Raw genomic sequence first — 12,486 nt, 5'->3', positions numbered from 1 at the left:
CGTAAAGTGCATTGAATGTGCTGAGTGGAAGGTGACCACTGAGCAAAGGATCAGGGTACTTGCCTAGCCAGGGTGCTGCCCTGTTACTGTTCAAGCTTAGCATCTGACCACCTGCAGATGATGTTCCCCAGTCTCTCAAGTATGAAACTGGACTCTTGGTGGCCCAAAGCAGACACCCCTGAAATCTGTTACTCTGTATTTAGCCTTTAGTCTTTTGGGTTGTGAAATTGTGTTACTCATTGGCAGAGGTCTTTTCACTATCTTGAAACATTAGGATAAAATATAAATATAAAGTGATTAAGTATGAAACAGCAAACAGATTTTTATTTATTTTTTTAAAAGATTTATTTTATTTATACAAGAACCAGAGTACAGGCCAGATGCGCGGGAGGGTAAGAGGATTCACCAGAGGCAGAGTGGGGAACAGAACAGGCAGACTGACGAAATACACTGCTGAGGGGAGCAGCAGGAGAGACAGAAGAGGTCTGGTCACCATGTGGGTTGCTCCGAGGCCGGCCAGGATCGAACCAGTGCTGCAAAGGCTGCGGACAGCTTCACAGCACTGTGCTCAACGCCTATGCCACCAGGGAGGCTCCAAACAGATTTTTAAATTAAGATTGATTTGTTCACTTTCCAAATCATGGAATTTAGGCATTCATCATTTATACTTGCCTATGCTGCAGCCCCCATGGCATCCTATTTTGCCCTCAGAGAGTATCAATAATCTAGCATTTGGTTTCCCATGAAAAGAGTTAAGGAGGGAACTGCAGGCCTGGACAAAAGAGGGTTAAATCTGAAGCTGGGTTTCCAGAAATTCCAGGCAGAACTTTGTTTCACTGCAAAATAACCTATTCATTGGGAATTCTGCTGTATCATCCTTGAAACTTAAATTCCTATTTTCATATTGTTGGGTATTTTTGGAAGTCAATGAATAGTATTAACTTGTACTTGCAAAAAAAAAAAAAAATGGAATGATCCTGTGACAGATTTGAGAAGCTCGGTTGCAGTTAGTTGTTCCCATTTTAGATTATAGTAAATTCCTTCTGCGTCAGGCTCACTTTCTGTGATTTTCTCTTCCTCCCTTCATCACATTCATTATCCCTTGGGCGAGTTGTGTCTGTCCCTTCTGCTATACTCCCACGCACTACACAGAGGAATTCTCCCACAGGGCCTGTCACGGCCTCAACCAAGTGGAAAGCTGTCTCTCTCCCCTCCCCCTGGTCTTTCCCACCATGCAGTGAGACCTATGCCTGATTTTCAGCTTTTCTGGGGTAGTGTGTCATTACTTGGAAGAAAATCAAAAAGCATTTTACATTGCTTATTACAAATCATTAATTGAAGCGCCACTAAACCCAAGGAATTTATTCTCTCATTGATGTGTGCATAACTCCTATTAACATTAATAAAGTTATTTAGAATCAAAGAACCAGCAGAAACCCTAACAGAGAATCCATTTTGATCCTGCTTTACAAAATGACTCATAGCCAGAGGGCATCAACAAGCATTTTAAATGTAATTTTTACAACTCCTTTTTTAAAAAGTAGAGCAATTACTGAATATATCATAGCATACTTATATTCTTTATAACATCACTTGCCATTTGTACAGCAGTGCTCCATCCACTTCAGAAGTTGTAAGATTTGTCCTTATCTGTCCAGGTATCAGCATTGGAGATTTCCCCTGGCTGCTACTCTTGCTTACTTCCATCAGGGAGCCGGAGAACAGGACCTTAGCAGGAACAGGGTATGTAGGGGCAGAGAAGCACAGGGGCAGCGGGAAGGGGGCCATATCCATTGTGACCCACAGATAAAGTATAGTCATGTGCCACTTGACAGGATACAGGCTGAGAAAAGCATCATCAGGTGATTTTGTTACTGTGCAAATGACATAGAATGTAATTATACAACCTTGGATGGTGTAGCCTACTACACACTATGTTGTCTAGGCTTTGACCATTGTTGTTCTGACCTCAGCTATTGACCACCATCGTGTTGTACTGACCTAGGCTATTGACCACCTTGTAGATGTGGTTCAGTCACTGACTGAAATATTGTTAAGCCACCCATGACTATAAATTGGGATGTTTGCTTCACCTGAACCATTTGTGCCCTGCCCACATGTGTGGCTGTTGGCAAGTAGCTTCACTGTAGTGAATGGTTGAGAGGTGAAGGGGGACCTTAGTAAGGTTATTTGTAAAGCTGTTGGAGCAGTCCATTTTCTAATCCTCACTATGGTGGAAGGACCACAAAGAATCTGAGTTTGTTGAAACAATGGGAAAATACTCTAATAATCTTTCAGAGAAAATGTGACCATTAGGAGTTAGTGCTGCACTTCCTCTCACAGTGAATGTACAGCGCTTATTTATTCCCCTTAATAGCCAGTAAAGGGAGAATTCTTTCCTAAACATGCCCCATTTTTAGGTCTGTGTATTTCTCCCCCTCTTCCCAGCTCCTTTCTCAGTTCCTCTTTTTTCTATAATAGGACATTGATTTACACAAATGTTCACAATGTTTGGAAAATGAGAATCTAATTTGGGAGAGAGAGAAGAGGTATTTTCATATTTATGTTTAATTTGGACATAATAGTTGGTATCCTTTGAATGCCCTTTACTCTTTCTAGAAATGTTAAATTTTATAGTGCTTACGTTGGCACTTGCTTTTAAATGTTACTTTTTAAAAAAATCACTTCCTGAAAGGGAGAGGTGGATAACTATTAGTTAATTTTATTAGATTTTTGAGTGCTGGTTATAATTGAATTATTTCCCTAAAGACTGGCAGTGTCTCACCTAGTTTTGTTCTTGGAATGCTACCAGACCTTTTGAGAACTTTTAGTTCTTGCTCTTGTCTGAAGTTGAGAAACAGGTATTCATTTCTGTAATTGTTAATATAGATATTAAGTAAGAAAAACATGGTGTGTCCATTGAATCACTGAACATTATTTTCAACCTGTTATTTTTCTTAAAGAATGATATACAACTTCCAAGCAAAGAAAGCAATGCTGGGTATTTACTTGTAGAACCATCTGGCACCTTATAGACAATAGCAAACTCAGACTCCTTTTTGCTTATTCTTCACTTCACCAGCACTGTGAACTGGGTCAGGATTATCCTTGTTTTACAAATTAGGTGACCGGAGATGGAGAGGTGAAGCCAGGGACAAAGATCCATGAAGGGCGAGAGACCAGATGAGGTGGGGGTACTGAGGCAAGGCTTCACAATTTCCACCCAACCCTGTCTGCCACTAGATTTTTGGGTGTATAGGCCCAATAGCAGCCCAATGGGTCACTTGTTCCCAGAGACCCAATTTGAGACTGCAGTATCTAACAAGCACTTTGAGCATGACAGGCATTCAATACATATTTATTGAATGAATGTATTGTCAAAGCCAAACAATTCATTATATTTCATCATCATGATGGTCCTGGTGACTGCCCTGGCCAGTGCCAAATCTATTTTGAAACCTCTTTGCAGCTGAGTTTAGAAATATATTTAAATATATATATTTAAAATAACCATCAGAATTTGCCACACGTGTCACTGTGGTCAAAGACCTCTGGGACCAAGGCCATCAACAAGTCAAAGGTGCATAGTAAAGATAAATATTCTTTAACTTAGACTTCTTTAAATGGTTTTTCTTTTTTCCTGATTTTAAAGTAATGTGCTTATTAGAGAAAATTTGGTAAGCTACCAAAAAGGAAAAGGAAATTTCTCAATCACTCCATATATACAGACATTGTTAAAATGCATTTACTGGGCCTCTCCAGTAGGCAGCGGTTGAGCACTGGGTTGCGAAGCTGCCTGCAGCCTCTGCAGCTCTGGTTCCATCCCCAGCCACTGGACAAGGGTCCCACATGGCATGCAGACCTCTCCTACCACGCTCACTGCTCCCCTCAGCAGTGTGTTTTGTCAGTCTGCCTGTTCTGTTCCCCGCTCTGGCTCTGGTGAATTCTCTCACCCTCCCACGCTTCTGACTGTACCCAGTGCTTCTATAAATAAATATTTTTAAAAAAAAAAATGCATTTACTTCACCTCTTTCGTGTTAGGAATCCATATGATATATATATTACATACATACATGTGTGGCTTTAAATATATGGTTTGGATTCTGCTTCTTTCATTTAATATTAAATTGTGATCATTTTCTCATGTGATTAAATGATTACTATTGAGTTTTCCACTGTATGATATTATTTTTTAACCATTCACCATCCTATTACAATGCAATTAAGTTTTCTTATATTTGATATTATAAATAACACACCCTAAAATTTCTGGTCTCTAAATATTTGCTTACCTCCCTGAGCATTTCTTGATAAAAGAATCAGTAAACTTGATAAATAAAAACATTACATTTCTATACATGAAAAATCCTAAATAAAATTAAAGACAAAGAAACATTAGGAAAAATATTTACCACAAATACATTAAAATTCTTAACACTCCATGCCCCAGTTTCCTTTCATTCAGCCTAATTTTTTTTTTTTTCGCCTTCTGATGGGCAGGCACTCACTCTGATTTCTTAACCATTGTAATATTCTCATAACACTTAGCTAAAAATCTTCCAGTTGAATGTGTCACTCTTTGCTCACATCCTTGATGCTATGCAGCAATATCAATCTTCCTCCCCTGGGACTTCCCAAGGATTGTCTGAGGTTTGCTATTATATCTAACTTGAAAGTCACTGTAACTGTACATTTCTCTTGGATATAACTTAGAAATAAATTCAAACTGCTCTGCACCACAGCCAAGCACTGAGGCAGATATTTTAAAGTATAACATAGGGGGCCTCCCCTGGTGGCGCAGCGGTTGAGCACTGGGCTGCGAAGCTGCTCACAGCCTCTGCAGCACCAGTTTGATCCCCGGCCACCAGGCAAGGGTCCCACATGGCGCGCAGGTCTCTCCTGCCACCCGCTGCTCCCCTCAGCAGTGTACTTCGGTCCTTCTGCCTGTTCTGCTCCCTGCTCTGGCTCCTGGTGAGTTCTCTCACCCACCCATGCTTCTGACTATACCCAGTGCTTGTATAAATAAATAAATAAATAAATCTTTTAAAAAAATGTTAAATAAGTATGACATAGACCCTGCCATTGAAAACTTCCCATCTTGTCTTCCCTTGAATACGAGACATGCCAGCATGATAAGTACACCTGCTACAAGAGATATTAATAGGACTACCAAAATATCTACTCAATAAACTTTACCCATCTTCCTCTGTTTTCTATAATTTCATTGACCTGTGCTTTCAACACATCTGAATCTTCTCATTGTCCATACACTTGAGGTGATTTCAATCAATATGGTATGATTTTATCATTAAGGTTTTACCCAAATGGCTGCCCTTTCAGTAGGATTTCTGATTTGTTCACTATTGCATCCTTAACCTTCAGAACAGTGCCTGGCATGTAGAAGGTACTCAGTGTTTTTTGACTATATGAATAAAAATATGTATTTTCCCCCCTCAAATGAAGACTACCAGCTTTTCTATACTTAGGGTGACAATAAGTTATAGTCAGTTCAGAGGAGAGGATGTGTTGGGCAAGAGCATTGGCTCAAATATGCAGCCAATAAAGGGTTAAAATGTTAGGTCTCAATTTACGAGCTTTGTAATCATGGACAAGCTAATTAATTTCTTCTAGAGTCATCTTCAACTGAAAAACATGAATATAGAATGTACTCTGTTAGGTTCTTAACAAGGGTGAAGTGAGGTCATTTTTGTAAAGTTTATGTACCTGCCTTCTGGTAAGTGTTCAGTGAATGATAGCTATTTATAAATGGTTTTCCCTTCCCTTTGATCCCTTAGTATTGCCAAACTACAGCCTATTCTCAGGAACATAGAAATAGAAAATGATTTATGATAAAAATATATTATCAATATTATTATGTTATGTTATACAGGATATTATAATGTTATAGTTATAATATATAACATTGTCAGCCTTAATATATAAGCTTTGAGTCAGACCTGGCTCTACCACTTATGTTAAGTAACTTCAGTTCTTTTGGTTTCTTTATCAGTTGAAGACATAAAACATTGCCCAGGCATAGGGCTACTGTGAGGACTAAATGAGTTAGTGTGTACAAAGTACCTATAATATGCTCAGTAAATGCTCTTTTCCCCACTTTTGTCTGTGTCACTTTGCTATGAAGCATGTTCATCTTTCCCTTCAGTACAGTTCTTCAGTTTGTTTTGATGTGATACTCAAGAATGTAATCCATTTTCATATCATATACGTGTGAGAGTGAACATTTTTTTCACCAAATAATACTATGTATGATATCTGTGTTATTTTTTTCTAGGACTACCATAGCAAAGTAGCACAGTTCTGGAGGCTAGAAGTCCAAGATCAAGGTGTCAGCAGAATTGATTACTTTTAAGAACTCTCTCCTTGGCTTGAAGCTGGCGGCCTTTTCCCTTTGGTCTCTCTCCTGTGTGTTTCTTAATCTCTTATAAAAACACCAGTCATATTGGATTAGGGCCCACCTAGGAGATCATTGCACATTAACTGCCTGTTTAAATACAGACACATTTTGAGGTACTGGGTACTAGGAGACTTAAACATGTAAATTTGGCAGACGGTGGAAGGGTGCAATTCAGTTCACAACAATTCCCTGGAAAATGCTGGTGCAACCAATTCTGTTGAATCTTGTTACCTAATAACTTGGAAAGTCTTGCTTCAGAGGTTGAGTTGGTTTGCCAGCTCAGTGTGAAATTAGCACTAGCATTCAGACTTGCCTTTAACTCAATATAGATAGTCCCAGAAGTTATACACTTAAGGCACGTAAGACAGAGTGGACCACCTTCTGCAAACTTGTAGCAATTACCTTAGTCTAGTGGTCAGCAAACTTTTTCTGTAAATGGCCAGCTATTAAGCATGTGTGGCTTTGTAGGCTATGTAAGCTTTGTCCAGACAATTCTGCTGTTGTTTCATGACAGCAGCCAAAGACAATATGTAAACTAGGCTATATTCCAGTACAACGTCAGTATAAGCACTGGAATATGAGTTTCTTAAGATTTTCAAGTCATGAAATAGTCTTTTGATATTTTTCAACCATTAAAAAAATGTAAAAACCATTCTTAACTCATAGGCTATGCAAAAGCAAGGTGGTGGGCTAGGTCGGATCCACATACTATTGTTTGCCTACCCCTGCTCTGGCTGGGAGAGCTAGCTAAGTGGCTCTCAAGAATTGACCTGGATGATTTTCCTCAATTCAAGTGAACTCTTAAGTTAGTGATTATCATGTGTGATTCTTGTGACTTAATCGTCCTTCCAGATGGAAAATCTCTGTGATCACTCATGATTTAAAAAAAAAATCAATTTGAAATTTATTGTCATACAATTAAGTTTGAAGTAGAGTTATCATCAGAAAGTACAGAAAAACGACAGAGCTTGAATCTTGAGTATTAACTTCCCCTAAAAGCTAGTATTCAGGGAAATGGAGTGGCCAAAGTTTCCTCTGATACATAGAGGAAAGCTGCACAGCTCCAGGGACTGGGTCCCTGTGCTGACCACTCCGTGTGAGGGTGTGCGACACAGCTCCTTTTCCAATTGAGAATGTAGCCAGAGGTGGGTGCAGCTGGCTCTCACTTCCTGTGGGGACAACCTGCACTCTCTATAAGTGTACAAGTAAATCTATCTACCAGAGGACCAGAGAACATGGTGGCCATGTGCCTTCTCTGCTTGGAGGGACGAATTTCAGTGGTAGCTGGAGCATGTGTGCAGAGTGCATGTGTAATGGTGATGGGCACACACTGACCAGAGCAGGAGAGGACCCTGTAGAAGGCAGAGGTCAAGCTGCCCCCAAGACTGGAGGACAAAATTCTCCCTCCAAGGGATGCTGACTGCTCTGAGGTAGGTCAGGACTCCACCTCATGACCGTATGTAGCCACAATGGTGATCTGAAGAGCCTGGAAATTGACAAAGGCCAGGAATGGCTTCCTGGGAGTTATTTTCAGTATTTCAAACTGTCAGGTGGAAACTGTATGTTTATCTATGTACAATTATCTGGAAGGTAAGCTGAACTGCTTAGGCTTCCATGGGCAGGATTGAACCAATCTCACATGGTGACTCTGGAAGGAATGTTATGTGCCTACTGTGTGCCACAGAAAGACAGCAAACACCTTTACCCCCCAAGACTTGCCCTCTACAATTACTGCAGACTATAAACCAAGGTACCAGGAACTGTTTTTGAATTGACAAGAAAAATCAGGCTTGAATATCCAAATTTTTGCTTTAAAAGTTAGTAAGATAAACTTAAAATGATTTGTGTTATTTTATTTTGAAACTGTGCTTGCTTCATGCTGTCTTAACATGTAATAATAAAATAGCTTTGGCATGACAAGTCATCTTAAGTGAATAAAAAATCACAATTTAATGAAATGGCACTTTTAAGCTTTTAGCAAAGCAAATTTTTGAATTATCTTGCTTAAATTAAATTGCATGCGCTCTTACTTTCAGTACTTACAAGAGCTCTGTTTTGTCTCTGGTTTCACTGCATTAACCATGGAGGTTTTGTTTTTTTTTTTAATTGAAGTGTAATATTTGTACAGAGAAGTGCACAGGTAATAAATTTTCACAAAGTGAGCACCCCTGTGTCACCAGAAGTCCTTTTAGAATCCTTCCCAGTCCCTATTCACCCCACTGTCATCAAAAGTAACTAAGAGCACTATTTCTAACACTATACGTTGGTTGTCTATTTTGAACTCTATAGAAATAAAATCATATGTAGTATTGTGTCTCTCTTTTTTGGATATGAATATTGTAATTTTCTTCACCATGTGGCTGGCCTTTTGATGTCACTTGAAAGAGACAGTCATAATTTTAGTATAGTCAAATTGTTATGTTTTCCTTTCATGGTTAGTTCTTTCTTGTTTTTTTTTTTAAAAAAAAAAACTACCTATCACAAGTTATGATCGTTTCCTCCTAAAATTTTTACCTTTCACATTTAGTTCTACCATCCACCTGTAATTGATAATCACATGATATGAGGTAGAAATTAAATTTTTTAAATATAGATACCCAGTATATTCATTTCCTAGAACCACCATAACAAAGTTCCACAAACTGAGAGACTGAAAACAACAGAAATTTATACTCTCATAGTTCTGAGGACTGTCTGATAATGTGTGGGGTAGCACCTTGCTTCCTCTGAAGGATTTCAGGAAAATCCTTCCTTGGCTTATCCTATCTTTAGGCGGTTGCCAGTAATCTTAGTGTTCCTTAGCTTATAGCCTCCATTGTCCGTGGTCTTCTTCCCTTCATGTCTTTCTGGCTCTAAATTTCCTTCTTATAAGGACTCCAGTCATACTGGATTTAGGGCCCACTGTGACCCAGTATAAACTCATTATAATTAAATGCATCTGCACCCTGTTTCTAACTAAGGTACCATTCTGAAGTTCTGAGGGTTAGGACTCCAACATATTAGAGGACACAATTTAACCCACAATATGTAGTGAGCACAGTTCCATTTATTGTACTTCAGTGTCATCTTTGTCATAAATTAGGTGATTGTATATGTCCATTTTTACACTTTTTATTAAATTTGTCTTTCCTTGCACACATACCACACTGTCTTTTTAAGTTTTTTTTTTTTTTTTTTTTTTAATACAATAGCTGGGGCACAGGCCTGAGGCGCGCACAGTGAGAGGATTCACCAGAGACAGAGTGAGGAGCAGAACAGGCAGACGGACCGAAAGCACTGCTGAAGGGAGCAGCGGGGGTGACAGAAGAGGTCTGCCTCGTCATGTGGGAATCTCCCCTGGCTGACTGGGAATCGAACCCAGCAATGCAGAGGCTGCAGCCAGCTTCACAGTGCTGCGCTCAACCCGCTGTGCCACCAGGGAGACCCCTACCACACTGTCTTAATTACTGTTTTTTCATGGTGAATCTTTATATCTGATAGTGTTAGTCTTCCAGCTTTTTTTTTTTTTAATTGAAATAGCATTACATTAAGTTTCAGGTGTGCAACATTGTGAATATGCTCCTTCCAAGTTGACCACTAAAATTTCAAATCAGTTTACCCACCCACCTTCCCTTTTGGTAACCACTAATGGGTCATATAGTTTAAAAGTTTATTTTTGTTTTATTGAGTTCACCCATTTGTATAGTTTCTCTATAGATGACATGAGAATGAAGTCACACAGTGTTTGTTTTTCTCTGTCTTATTTCACTAAGCATAATACCCTCTATGTCCATCCATGTTGTTGCAAATGACAGGATTTCCTCATTTTTATAGCTGAGTAGTATTCCAGTATGTATCTAATCATCTTCTTTATCTAATCATCTGTCAATGGATGCTTAGATTGTTTCCAGCCCTTGACTATTATAAATAATGCTGCAATAAACTTAGTGGTAATGCTTTGTGGTAAACTTAGTGGTATCTCTTTGAATTAGTTGTTTTGTATTTTTTGGGTAAATTACCCAAAAGTAGGGTAACTGTCATATGGAATTTCTGGCTTTCATTTATTGAAAATTCTTTATGCTTCTTTCCATAATGGCTGCACCAATTTACATTCCTGCTAACAGTGTACAAGGGTTCCCTTCTCTCCACATCCTAGCCACCTCTTATTTCTTGTCTTTTGGATCCAATCTTGTTCCTCTTCCTCAAGATTATCTTCACTGTCAGCCTTTGCATTTCCATATAAATGTTAGAATCTGCTTGTCAATTTCCACTGTGCCCATGTACAATTTCCACTGTGCCCCTACTAAAAAGATATAATTGGAATTGACATTTTAAAAAGATTGACTTCTACTCCATGTACATAAATGATATAACTGTCTATTATTTAGGACTTCTTTAATTTCTCTCATTTTTTTGTAGTTTTAAGTGTAAAGGTCTTACACATCTTTTGTTGGACTTACCCATAGGTATTTGACATTCATTCAATGGAGGGTTTTCTTTTTTTGATGAAATACAAAGTAGAGGGAGAAAAGGACTGCTTCTGTAGGGTTTACTGTGCATTATTTGTGGATGTTCCCAAGTTTATCAGTTTAGCAGGGCTAAAATTTAAATTAAAGTCACTGACTCAAAATAAGAGTGGGGCAAATAAATTAGCTATTGCTTCAAAAATGCAATTTCATGTGAAGTGAAATTTGTTCAAAAGACGGGAGTCCTTGGAGACGGGGTGGGGAGTAAAGTAGGTCTTTGATAAGAGAAAATATTGCCGGATTAAGAACCTGCATGCAGGCTGGAAGAAATGTTGAGGGCAAGATTGAGATATTGGGTGGGAATCGGGAACTAGAACTGGGGTTGTCAATGTTGTTAGAACATTAGCATTCCTCCAGAATGCTGACTGGACAGGAAGATGGCCAAGAGGTAGGGTGTGTGCGTGTGTGCATATGTGTGTACACACACACACATATGCACTCAAGGTGCTGGTACTTAACTGCCAGACAGAATAGTCTCTAACTTTTCTCTCAGCTCCAAGATTCTGGAATTCTAACATTGTAGCCAACCAACACTCCACAGGCCTACACATGTCATTATTAACCTTGTTCTTGGCAGCACTGTGATATGAGTGTACTTCAGAGGCTTTCCCAGCAAGCTCTGCAGGATTCTATTTGGAAGGTTTTGAGAATGGTGATCAGGCTGGAAGTGAGCTTGGGGACTTGTCCAGCAGCTGCACCTGGAGCAGCAAATCTGCATTTCCATTCAGACCATGGATAGCAAATCCTTAGAAATAGCTTCATTTGCAAAGGCAAGTCTTTGTAAATATGCAGGCTTACTACAAAGACAGTTTATGTTTTATTTTTACCTGATACATAAATGATGTGATCACCTTCATAGAGAGAAAGAAATGAGTTTCTATATATATATTTCATTTTCATGAGTCTTAAAGAAGCAAAATCATTTTTCCTTCTTGACAGTCAATTAATTATTTCAGTGACATTTATTTGATTTATTTCTTCCCCAAATAAACTTCCCCAAATGATTATGATGATAATAAATCATTACTCTTACTTCATGAGATTGTTGGAGATCATGGGCAGGGGTGAGGGGGAGGAGGCAGAGGAAAGCCCTAAAACCCCACCCAACCCCTCCAGCCAGCCCTTTATAGTTGGTTGGACACCCAGCTGTTTCTATCAGTAACCCCAAAAGATGTCCTCTCTAACCTGACTTCAGAACCAGCCTCTTGAGCAGCTGAGGATAAACTCATTTACAGGTGGCGCTTTGCTCCACAGTGAGTCTCTCATTCCCTCTGTCTTGGCAATAGCTGATGAGAAGGGAGCGAGCAGTCAGCCTTTTGTCCTTTTGTAGTTTGACCTTCCCACCCTCTTATTCTGTGGTCAGGAATTCCTTTCTGCAGTCTGAGTGCCTTCTGAGCTTGCCCCTTTTTCTCTCCATCTCTCTCCCTCCTTTTTTCTTCTGCTCTTTCATCCCCCTCCAGCAAATAATAAAACAAGCAACAACCACAACCTTGCTTGAGTCTCCCCAACTTGTTGGAGTGAAGCCAGAGGATTAAAGCCCCTGCAGGGAGGGGAAGCAGATGGGTC

General features: G+C 39.4%; 1 protein-coding gene across 3 annotated transcripts in view; it reads left to right on the top strand.

Moving 5' to 3' along the window:
* FYN (FYN proto-oncogene, Src family tyrosine kinase) overlaps positions 1 to 12,486 on the top strand; it is a 199,794-nt gene that overhangs the window by 70,204 nt on the left and 117,104 nt on the right. For 2 of the 3 annotated variants that reach the window (XM_037520246.2, XM_037520244.2), the window contains exon 3: positions 1,659 to 1,743. The exons of the other annotated variant lie outside the window; for it this stretch is intronic. The gene's annotated coding sequence lies outside the window, so the exon portion shown is untranslated. The remainder of the gene's footprint in view (positions 1 to 1,658; positions 1,744 to 12,486) is intronic. 3 annotated transcript variants of the gene reach the window in all.

This window comes from Talpa occidentalis, unplaced genomic scaffold (assembly GCF_014898055.3).
Source record: "Talpa occidentalis isolate TD23 unplaced genomic scaffold, MPIMG_talOcc4v2.1 talOcc4.2, whole genome shotgun sequence".
Lineage (NCBI taxonomy): Eukaryota > Metazoa > Chordata > Mammalia > Eulipotyphla > Talpidae > Talpa > Talpa occidentalis.
Note: the sequence above shows the minus strand (reverse complement) of the source record. Positions and strands in the feature narration are given on the sequence as shown.